Source organism: Sus scrofa, chromosome 7, assembly GCF_000003025.6.
Source record: "Sus scrofa isolate TJ Tabasco breed Duroc chromosome 7, Sscrofa11.1, whole genome shotgun sequence".
NCBI lineage: Eukaryota > Metazoa > Chordata > Mammalia > Artiodactyla > Suidae > Sus > Sus scrofa.
The window spans coordinates 80,166,860-80,179,367 of record NC_010449.5 but is presented as its reverse complement, the minus strand read 5'-3'; the positions used below and the strand labels follow the sequence as shown (position 1 = coordinate 80,179,367).

Genomic DNA, 12,508 nt, shown 5'->3' with positions numbered 1-12,508 from the left:
AGGCAAAAACAACAGCCATGATCTGAATGTTTCCAGCAAAATATCATCCTGACAGGTCACTACAAATCACCTTAAACATCAGCATTAAAAACATTCCTCTTGGGAAGATGGGATTAATTTGGCAGAATAAAAGGACTGGAGCTCAACTTCTCTCCTAAAATCAACAAAATATACAACCAAATGCTGAGCAATCTTCAACTAAAGGGACCAGAAACTTTCAAAAAGATATCTTACTCCAGAAGACAAAGAGGAGGCCACATCAAGAGGTAGGAGAGGCAATTACACCATATAAGCAGCCCCATACCTCCCAGGCAGGAAGACTCACAGACTGTGAAGTAACTGGTTCACAGAGACTCACCTGCAGGAGTGAGAGTTCTGAGCTCGACATCAAACTCTCATGTGTGGGGAGTCGGACACTGGGAAAAAGAGCCCCAGGAGCACCTGGCCAGTGGGGCTTGTGTGCAAGAGCTCCATGGGATTGGGGGAGACAGAGACCCCATTCTTAAAAGGCACACACAGACTTTCATGTGCACTGGGTCCCAGGGCAAAGCAAAGTCTCCAAGGGAATCTGGGTCAAACCCAACTGCAGTTCTTGGAGGACATCCTGGAAAAACGGGTGAATGTGGCTTGTTGTGGGGGAAGGACATTGGAAGCAAAGCTCTCGGGAATATTCTGCAGCATGCATTTCTCTGGAGGTAGCCATTTTGGGAAAATCTGGCCCCACCTGTCAGCCAGCTGCTGAGAAGCACCAGGGCAAACAACAATCCAGGTGGGATCAAAGCCCCACCCATCAGTAAACAGGCTGCCTAAAGACCCCCCGGGCAAAGAGCCACCTCTAATCACACCCAGAGAAAAAGCTCCACCCACCAGAGGGATTAGAATCAGCTCCACCTACCGGGGGCAGGCATCAGCCCCTCCCATCAGGAAGCCTACATCCAGCACCTGTACCTACTCCAGCCACAAGGGGGGCAGACATCAGAAGTAAGAGAGGCTATGACTCTATTATCTGTAAAAAGGTCACCATACCAAAAACCTATAAAAATGAAAAGACAGAGAACTATAACTCAGATGAAGGAGAAAAAAAACACCCCAGAAAATCAGCTAAGCAATGAGGAGATTCTTTTTCCAAGAAAAAGACTTTAGACTGTTGATGCTGAAGATGATGCAAGACATTGCAAATAAACTGGAGGCAAAGATGGATAATTTACAGGAAACACTAAGCAAAGAGATACAAGATATAAAACATAAACAAGAAGAGATGCAAAATACAATAACTGAAACAAAAAATTCATTAGAAGCAGACAACAGCAGAATACAGGAGGCAGAAGAAAGAATAAGCGAGGTGGAGAACAGATTAGTGGAAATCATGGATGTGGGACAGAAAAGAAAAAAGACTGAAAACAAATGAAGAGAGTCTTAGAGAACTCTGGGACAACATTAAATGCACCAACATCCATATTATAGGGGTGCCAGAAGGAGAAGAGAGAGAGAAGGGGACAGAAAAAATATTCCAAGAGATAACAGCCGAAAACTTCCCTAACATGGGAAAGGAACCACTCCCTCAAATCCAGGAAGCACAACCAGTACCATATAAAATAAACCCAAGGAGGAACACACCGAGACACATATTAATCAAACTAACCAAAATTAAAGACAAAGAGAAAATCTTGAAAGCAGCTAGGGAAAAGAAACAAATAACATACAAGGGAACCCCGATAAGGTTATCGGCAAATTTTTCAGCAGAAACTCTGCAGGCCAGAAGAGTGTAGCATGAAATACCCAGTGTGATGAAAGACAAAAACCTCTAACCAAGATTACTTTATCCAGCAAGGCTCTCATTCAGATTTGAAGGAGAAATCAAAACCTTCACAGATAAGCAAAAGTTGAGAGAATTCAGAAACACTAAACCAGCCTTACAACAAATACTAAAGGAACGTCTCTAGGCAGAAAAGAAAAGACAGCAACAGGAAACAAAAATACCACAAATGACAAGGCTCACCAGTAAAGGTATATACACAGTCAAGATACGAAATCATCCATGCACAATTATGCCACCAAAATCAGAAACCATGAGAAGTGGTGGGTACAAATGCAGGACACTGGAGATGAACTTGCAATTAAGAGAACAAAAACTTAAAACAATCTCATATACATATAGACACATATCAAAACTTCAGAAAAACTGCAAACCAAAAATCTACAATTGATACACAAAGAAAAATCAACTCAAATACAACGCTAAACATAGACATCAAACTAGAAGAGGAGAGAAAAAGAGAAGAAAGGAAGAAAAAAGAGCAACAAAAACAAATCCAAAGCAATTAATAAAATGGCAATAAGAACATACATATCAATGATTACCTTAAATGTTAATGGACTAAATGCCCCAACCAAAAGACATAGACTGGCTGAATGGATACAAAAACAAGACCCATATATATGCTGTCTTCAAGAGACCCACTTCACTTCTAGGGACATATACAAATTGAAAGGGAGAGGATGGAAGAAAATATTCCATGCAAATGGGAATCAAAAGAAAGCTGGAGTAGAAATACTCATACCAGACAAAATAGACTTTAAAATGAAAAATATTTTAAGGGACAAAGAAGGACATTACATAATGATCAAAGGATCAATCCAAGAAGATGATATAACAAGTGTAAATATCTACGCACCCAACATAGGTTCACCACAATATATAAGGCAACTGCTAACAACCTTAAAAGGACAAATCAACAATAACACAATCATAGTGGGGACTTTAACACCCCACTTACAGCAATGGACAGATCATCCGGACAGAAAATCAATAAGGAAACACAGGCCCTGAATGAAGCATTAGACCAAATGGACTTAATAGATATTTATAGGACATTCCATCCAAAAGCAACAGAATACACATTCTTCTCAAGTGCACATAGAACATTCTCTAAGATTGATCACATCCTGGGCTACAAATCCAACCTTGGTAACTTTAAGAAAATTGAAATCCTGTCAAGCATCTTTTCTGACACAACGCTATCCAACTGGAAATCAACAACAAGAAGAAAACTGCAAAAAACACAAACATGCGGAACCTAAACAACATGCTACTAAACAACTAATGGATCACTGAAGAAATCAAAAAAGAAATTAAGAAATACCTAGAAACAAATGACAACAAAGATACGACACTCCAAAACCTATGGGATGCAGCAAAAGTCGTTCTAAGAGGAAAGTTTATGGCAATACAAGCCCACCTCAGGAATCAAGAAAAAGCTCAAATAAACAACCTAACTTTACCTCTAAAGCAGCTAGAGAGAGAAGAACAGATAAGACCTAAAGTTAGTAGAAGGAAAGAAAGCATAAAGATCAGAGCACAAATCAATGAAACAGAAACCAAAAAAAAAAAAAGATCGATGAAACGAAAAACTGGTTCTTTGAAAAGGTCAACAAAATTGATAAACCCTTAGCCAGACTTATCAAGAAAATAAGAGAGAGGACTCAAATCAATAAAATAAGAAATGAAAATGAGAGGTATGAACGGACATCACAGAAATACAAAGGATCATAAGAGACTACTATATGCAACTATATGCCAATAAAATGGAAAACCTAGAAGAAATGGACAAATTCTTAGAAAGGTACAATCTTCCAAGACTAAACCAAGATGAAATAGAAAAGATGAATGGACCAATCACAAGAACTGAAATTGAAACTGTGATTAAAAAACTTCCAACGAATAAAAGTCCAGGACCAGACAGCTTCACAGGCAAATTCTATCAAACATTTAGAGAAGAGCTAACATCTATCCTTCTGAAACTATTTCAAAAAACTGCAGAGGAAGGGATACTCCCAAACTCATTCTATGAGGCCACCATCACCCTATGCCAAAACCAGACAAAGATACCACAAAAAAAGAAGACCATAGGCCAATTTCACTGATGAACATCGATGCAAAAATCCTCAACAAAATACTAGCAAACCGCATCCAACAATACATTAAAAGGACTGTACATCATGATCAAGTGGGATTTATCCCAGGGATGCAAGTGTTCCTCAATATCCACAAATCCATCAGTGTGATACACCACATTAACAAACTGAAGAATAAAAGCCATATGATCCTCTCAATAGATGCAGAAAAGGCCTTTGACAGAATCCAACACCCATTTCTGATAAAAACCCTTCAGAAAGTGGGCATAGAAAGAATATACCTCAACATGATAAAGGCCATATATGACAAACCCACAGCAAACATCATTCTCAATGGTGAAAAGCTGAAAGAATTCCTGCTGAGATCAGGAACAAGAATGTCCACTCTTGCTGCTACTATTCAACATAACTAGCCACAGCAATCAGAGAAGTAAAAGAAATAAAAGGAATCCAAATTGGAAAGGAAGAAGTAAAACTATCACTGTTTGCAGATGACAGACTGTACCTAGAGAATCCTAAAGACTATACCAGAATACTGTTAGAGCTCATCCATGAATTTGGCAAAGTCACAGGATACAAAATTAATACACAGAAATCGACAGCATTTCTATATACTAACAACAAAAGATCAGAAAGAGAAATTAGGAAAGCAATCCCATTCACCATTGCATCCAAAAGAATAAAATACCTAGGAGTAAACCTACCTAAAGAGACAAAAGACCTGTACTCTGAAAACTATAAGACACTGATGAAAGAAATCAAAGATGACATAAATAGAAGGAAAGAAAGACCATGCTCTTGGAGTGGAAGAGTCAATATTATCAAAATGACTATTACTACCCAAGGCAATCTACAGATTCAATGCAATCCCTATCAAATTACCAAGGACATTTTTCACAGAACTCAAACACAATATTTTAACGTTTGTTTGGAAGCACAAAAGACCCAGAATAGCCAAAGGCATCCTGGAAAAGAAAAATGGGGCTGTAGGAATCAGGCTCCCAGACTTCAGTCTATACTACAAAGCAACAATAATCAAAACCATATAGTACTGGCACAAAGACAGAAATATAGATCAGTGGAACAGGAGAGAAAGACCAGAATTAAACCCACGCACCTACAGCCAACTAATCTATGACAAAGGAGGCAAGGATATACAATGGAGAAAAGACAGCCTGTTCAATAAGTGGTGCTGGGAAATCTGGACAGCCACATGGAAAAGAATGAAATTAGAACACTCCCTAACACCATGCACAAAAATAAACTCAAAATGGATTAAAGACCTGGATAGAAGACCAGACACTATAAAACTCTTAGAGGAAAACATAGGCCAAACGCTCTCCCACATAAATGACAGCAACATCTTTTCAGATCCACCTCTTAGAGTAATGATAGTAAAAACAAAAATAAACAAATGACACCTAATTAAACTTCAAAGTTTCTGCACAGCAAAGGAAACCCTAAACAAAACAAAAAGACAACCCACAGAATGGGAGAAAATCTTTGCAAATGAATCGACTGACAAGGGATTAATCTCCAAAATTTATAAACACCTTCTACCATTCAACACCAAAAAAAAAAACAAAAACAAACCCCATCAAAAAATGGGCTGAAGACCTAAACAGACCAAAGAAGACATACAGATGGCCAAAAAACGCATGAGAAGATGTTCAACATCACTCATTATTAGAGAAATGCAAATAAAAACCACTACGAGGTACCACCTTACACCAACCAGAATGGCCATCATCAAAAAGTCTACAAACAATAAGTGCTAGAAAGGTCGTGGAGAAAAAGGAACCCTAGTACACCACTGGTGGGATTGTAAATTGGTGAAACCACTGTGGAAAACAGGATGGAGATTCCTCAGAAAACTAACCATAGAACTACCATTTGATCCAGCAATCCCACTCCTGGACATCTACCCAGAGAAAACCATGACTTGAAAAGACACATGTACTCCAATGTTCATTGCAGCACTATTTGCAATAGCCAAGACATGGAAACAACCTAAATGTCCATCAACCGAGGAGTGGATCAAGAAGATGTGGTACATATACACAATGGAACATTACTCAACCAATAAAAGGAAAGAAACACCGGCATTTTTCGCAACATGGATGGACCTAGAAATTATCATGCTAAGTGAAGTCAGTCATACAATGAGATACCAACATCAAATGCTTTCACTGACATGTGGAATCTGAGAAAAGGACACAATGAACTTTTTTGCAGAATAGATACTTACTCAGACTTTGAAAAACTTATGGTTTCCAATGGAAACAGTTTGGGGGGTGGGGGGTGTGCTGGAGTTGTGGGGTGGACATCCTATAAAATTGAATTGTGATGTTCATTGTACAACTATAAACGTAATAAATTCATTGAGTAATAAAATATAAAATAAAATAAAAATATTCCTCTTAGGAGTTCCTTTGTGGGTCTGCAGGTTACAAAATGAACTAATATCCATGAGGATGTAGGTGTGCTCCCTAGCCTGGCTCAGTGGGTTAAGGATCCAGTGTTGCCACAAGCTGTTGCACAGGTCACAGACGGACCTTGGGATCACGAGTTGTTGTGGCTGTGGCATAGGCTGACAGCTGCAGCTCTGATTGGACCCTAGCCTGGGAATTTCCATATGCCACAGATGCGGCCATAAAAAGCAAAAACAAACAAACAAAAAACAACAAAAACCCCCACATTCTCCTTATTCTAACAGGCCTAACATAGAAAAGCATAATTTTTATAAGACTCTTAGATTCACAGGAGGGTCTTCTTCCTTCTTTTCCATTCCAGTCAGGTAATAACAAAGCAAAATTTATGCAAATCTGGAGTCAAGAAACATACCGTTGGAGTTCCCGTGGCGCAGCAGTTAACGAATCTGACTAGGAACCATGAGGTTGTGGGTTCGATCTCTGGCTTGCTCAGTGAGTTAAGGATCCGCCGATGCTGTGAGCTGTGGTGCAGGTTGCAGACGGGACTCAGATCCCGCACTTCTTTGGGAATTATTATATCATGCTGGGAATATATCCAGATAAAACTACCATTCAAAAAGATATATGCACCCCTATCTTCACAGCAGCACCATTCACAATAGCGAAGACATGGAAACAACCTGAATAAATGCCCATTGACAGATGAATGGATTAAGAAGATGTGGTACATATATACAATGGAATACTACTCAGCCATATAAAAGAATGAAATAATGCCATTCGCAGCAACATGGATGGATTTAAGAGATTATCATACTAAGTGAAGTAAGTCAGATATCATATGATATCACATACGTTGAATCTAAAATATGGCACAAAGGAACCTATCTACAAAAGAGAAGCAGACTCACAGACATAGAGAACAGACCTGTAGTTGCCAAGAGGGAGTAGGGAGGGAGAGGGATGGACTGGGAGTTTGGGGTTAGTAGATGCAAACTATTACATCTAAAAACGATAAACAACAAGGTCTTACTATATAGCACAGGGAACTATATCCAGTCTCTGGGGATAGACCATGATGGAAAAGAATATAAAAAAAGATTGTGTAGGAGTTCCCACCATGGCGCAGCAGAAACAAATGTGACTAAGAACCATGAGGTTACGGGTTCAATCCCTGGCCTCACTCAGTGGGTTAATGATCCTGCGTTACCGTGAGCTGTGGTGTAGGTCGCAGACACAGTTCAGATCTGGAGTTGCTGTGGCAGGCAGCAACAGCTCCAATTAGACCCCTAGCCTGGGAACCTCCATATGCTGCAGGTACAGCACTAAAAAGGCAAAAGACAAAAAAAAAAAAACATACATATACATATACATACACACATGTATGTATATGTATATATGTATGTATATGTGCATATACATATACACATATATGAGTCACTTTGTTGTACAGCAGAAATTGGTATAACACTGTAAATCAACTATACTTAAAAAAAAAAAAATCAGTTGAAGAGCTTTTAAATACTACGGACAAAGAATGCTGCCTACCAAATCAGTGAACAAAGGATGTTGAGGCCATGAAGCCATCAGTCACTTCACCACCTCCAATTACCCTAAGGGGGCTTTCAATGGAGAAAAATAGGATACTGGCCCTAGATAGCTAAGGTACATCTCAAAGGAATGATACCAACAAGCACCGAATCTTGTATCTTCTTATGCTTAGAAAAGCACTAAATTCATTAACTGAAGATATCAGATTTTTCTTTAACAGTGATCTTTTCATGTTCTAACTACTTGTTTTTTCTGTTTGTTTGTTTTGCAAAAACTCCTGTATATCCCAGCTCCTTTCTTACCTGTTCATAATAGTCCCTCAGAGCTGAGAGGAATGTTTTCTGGGCTTTAGGTCCTAGTAAATCCACCAAATAAAACATAATTCAACAACATGATGCTCTGAAGATACAAAGAAAACTTTGTGTTCCTGTCCTCAAGATCCTCACAGCCTAATTAAGAAACATAAAATGTAAACAAACACAAAAAGTGAAATAATAACCCAAAATTAAGTTAAATATGTGCTATAGTAGTATTCTGTATAAGAGATATAGAGACATAAATAACTCATTTATTCTATCTGGATGTGGGGTTGAATGACAAAAAGGTTTAAGAAAGAATATGGCTCCTTGAAGAAGGGGTTTATCTAAATTATTTTTGCATCTCTATTGCTAAGAGCTCTCAATAAAAACTTGGTGACAGCCAGCCTCAAAGTTGGTATACTTTAAGTTCCTTGTCTCAACTGGCTTTTATTTTTTTGTTTGTTTTTAGGGCCACAGCTGTGGCATATGGAAGTTCCCAGGCTAGGGACTAAACTGGAGCGGCAGCTGCCGGCCTACACCACAGCCACAGCAACAGCAACTTGAGATCTGAGCTGCATTTGTGATCTATGCTGAAGCTTGTGACAACACCAGATCCTTAACCTACTGAGAAAGGCCAGGGATAGAATCCGAATCCTCAAGGACAGTAGTTGGGTTCTTAACCTGCTGAGCCACAATGGGAACTCCTCAACTTGCTTTTATTTTTACTCCACTTCAGAACCTCACTTTCCAGGCTGCACAATGGATCATGTTAACACTGGAGCTGCCCCACTTTTGAATCCATTAACTCAAACATTCAACTGTCTACAGTCTTTAATCCCACATCTTTCACTATCACTTTACCTCACCAAGTCCTCTAGTCTCCCCAGTCTCCATTTTTCCTCAGTTCATCACTCTCCTTTGCTGCATTTTTTTTTTACTGTATTATTCTAAAATTTGCCTTTTTTTTTTGTATTTTGCTATATACTTCTATTGCTGCATTTATCATACAGCATTATAACTTAAATGAAAATTTAGTTTCTTTCTCTATTAGATCATAATTTTCCTTAGAAGTTACTGGATGCTCTTTCTCACCCTGCATCCTTAACACCCATAACACGTGCTCAGTAAATGTTTGGTGAGACTGTTCCTATTATTTTCACCACTATTTCCATGAGCTCTCCAAAGTTAAAACATAGATTATCTATATTTTCCTAAGTATTTCCTATAATTCCTACTGGAGTGCCTCACACACATATCTGGGCCTCAGGAAGTAACTGTTGAGTTGTAAAAGGTGGAAATGTATTAGAGCCTGTTTAAGATATATAAAAATATGTTGTCTGACTTATTTTGGTATTATTATTTTTAACAATCATTTAAGTTAACCAAAAGGTTGTGAGGCAAATGTAGAAAATGCTCATCATAGAATTCCTTGGAGGCCTAGGAGTTAAACATCCAGTGTTGTCACTGCTGTTGTCAGGTTTGATGCCTGGCTCGGGAATTTCTGCATGCTGCGGGTGCGGCCAAAAAAATAAATGGTGTTTGACCAGAATTTGAGGTTCGCTATTAACATGCTAAGCCTCTTAAAATTGTTTTAAATTATCAAAGTGATAGTCTCAATATAAAAAAAATTGTACCTTCCCTTCTAAATTGTTTATAAAGGAAAATTCCCACTCTTCACCCTATTTTCATAACTGTTCAGAGGTATCCACTCTCAACCGTTACTTCTGTATCTTCAAGGCATTCCTCATGCGTAAGCAAGTAGAGTGCTAAGATTGATTGTATTTACCAACTGGATACTCCCCATAAATTCTAACGGAACCTTGACAAAATGAAAGAAAACTATAAATACTTTGATGGCAGACAGATAATTACTATTCAAAAGGCCAAGAGTAGAAAAAAATTAACACAGATAGAAATAAGAATTTAAAACTTCATTAAAAGAATTTAAAACTTCCTGTGTCACACACACACACACACCCGTTGGTTGTGTGATGCAATGTGAATAAAAGGTATATGACAAGATAAGAAACTTAAGGTGGGAAGAAATGTGGGAGGTATGGGAATTGTGTGAAAAGAAGAGAATCATATCAATGCTGCAACCAATAAAGGATATAGAAAGGCCTCCTCCTAGAAAAGTCACAGAATTCTAAATGTTGAAACAGCAAACACAATTCTGAAATACACTCTGCGCTTAAGGATAGAATCGATTGTAGAAAAGGGATTAGTTGTTTTCCTATACTAAATCCAGCCAAAAGACTAATATAGATAAACATATGTCCTTGATTCTCTTGACAACAGCATCCTTTGAAGACCTACATCTAAGTTTAATAGGGACATCTGCATATTATAAGGCCAAAGGTGAAATAATTCTATTTTTAACTCATTCCCTCTGATGGGGAATATATATCACAGGATGATCATCATCATAAGAATTTTTTTTAAAAGGTAGAAAGAGAAAAGTAGGTCATTGGGAAAGTAGGAAACTCGTTTCCCAAGAATACTCTAGGGAAAAGTGCAATTTGATCACTGGTCTGTTAATTTCGCTTTCATCTAGTAGCATAGAGTATTCAAGCATTAAGAAATATGTTGGAGAGCCAAGCTTTAACTTCTGTACCCACCTAAACAAGATAAGATTTCACCTAGACACGTCCCCAGTTTTACCCTTATGGTGTAAAGCGATACCACTCTAGACCTTAAAGAATGCTTATAGATAAGAAGAGCAGCCTAGACAAGGATCCTGTTTCTGCAAGACTACTAACATATTACTGAAAAAGTCTTTTTTTTTTTTTTTTTTTTAATTTTATGGCCACACTCCCATCATATGGAAGTTCCTAGGCCAGGACAATTCTGGCATTAAAAAAAATAAACACTGTTATAGTATTTATTTCCTGGTATTTTTACAACAAGTATGACATTACACCAGCATGTTACAAAGACAGTATGATGAGCAAAAACTCAATCTACAATTTAAAATTAATTTGTAAGAAGAGAAAATGATAAATTATTTTTTATTCCATAATGTAATTTTAACACCATGGGACATAGTGTAAAGTCTGCAAAGATTTAAAAACAGTGAAGTCCAGGAACTGACCTGTAATGTCTTAATTTAAAAAAAAAAAAAAGATTAGTCAAGGATAAGTGAATTCTAGGACTATAAATTTTACAAAGCCACCTTGTCCGAAACACTAAAAAAAGAGAAACAGGAGTTCCTATCATGGCTCAATGGTTAACAAACCCAACTAGCAACCATGAGGACGCAGGTTCAATCCCTGGCTTCAGTGGGTTAAGGATCTGGTGTTGCTGAGGCTGTGGTGTAGGCCAGTGGCTGCAGCTCCGATTCAACCCCTAGCCTGGGAACCTCCATATGCCACAGGTGTGGCCCTACAAAAGACAAAGAGACGAAAAAAAAAAAAGAAAAAAAAAACCACAACAACCAGAAACAGAAATAAGGAACTAAACTCATTCTGGTTTCCTGAACCCTTTGGGTTAGAGGAACAACATTTCTTGACACCGGAAGCTATGGTTTTCATCTTGGGGAGACTATTATTTTAAGAGCCTTTAAGATTCCTTTTTTTTTTTTTTTGCTTTTTAGGGCCGCACCTGCAGCATATGGAAGTTCTCAGGCTAGGGGTCAGATCAGAGGTACAGTTGCCAGCCTATGCCACAGCCACAGCAACGTAGGATCCTAGCCACAATCTTTGACCTACACCACAGCTCATGGCAATGGCTGATCCTTAACCCACTGAGCAAGGCCTGGGATTGAACCTGCATCCTCATGGATATTAGTTGGGTTTATTTCCACTGAGCCACACGGGAACTCCAGAGCCTTAAGAGAAGTTTTCATTACCAGATGGATCTATGCTAGTTAGAACATAGCATAAAACTAACACATGCAGCAGAATGGCATTTCTCAAACTTTTCTACTTCAGAGTCCAAAAAATGTTATGACCTCTGTTTTATTTCATCTCTCTTTTCCATCACCTCTTTCTCACTAAATCCAATGAAAACCTCCAAGCCTGATGACACAAACTGGTTTAAGGAGCTAAAGGTCTGCAATGGTCAACATAAGTCAGAAGTGGTTTGCAGGCTACTTCCTGACTACAAAGACTCAGTACTCAGTACATTTCATGGAAAGTTCAAAGTAAAACAATTAGGTGAGAATCAGGCCCTAAAAGCCTCTTTATAATTCTCCATTCCACAGGATAGCCCACTCAGATCTACCCAGCATCACCCTGAATAAGCTTAGCTACTTGAACCACTGTCTCTATAAAAAACAAAATTTTTAGAAGAATACTGTCATACAATATCTGA

At 38.3% G+C, this 12,508-nt stretch overlaps 1 protein-coding gene across 3 annotated transcripts in view; it reads right to left on the bottom strand.

Moving 5' to 3' along the window:
* The window catches only part of SLC12A6 (solute carrier family 12 member 6), a 101,548-nt gene that overhangs the window by 86,968 nt on the left and 2,072 nt on the right, over positions 1–12,508 (bottom strand). The window lies entirely within an intron of this gene.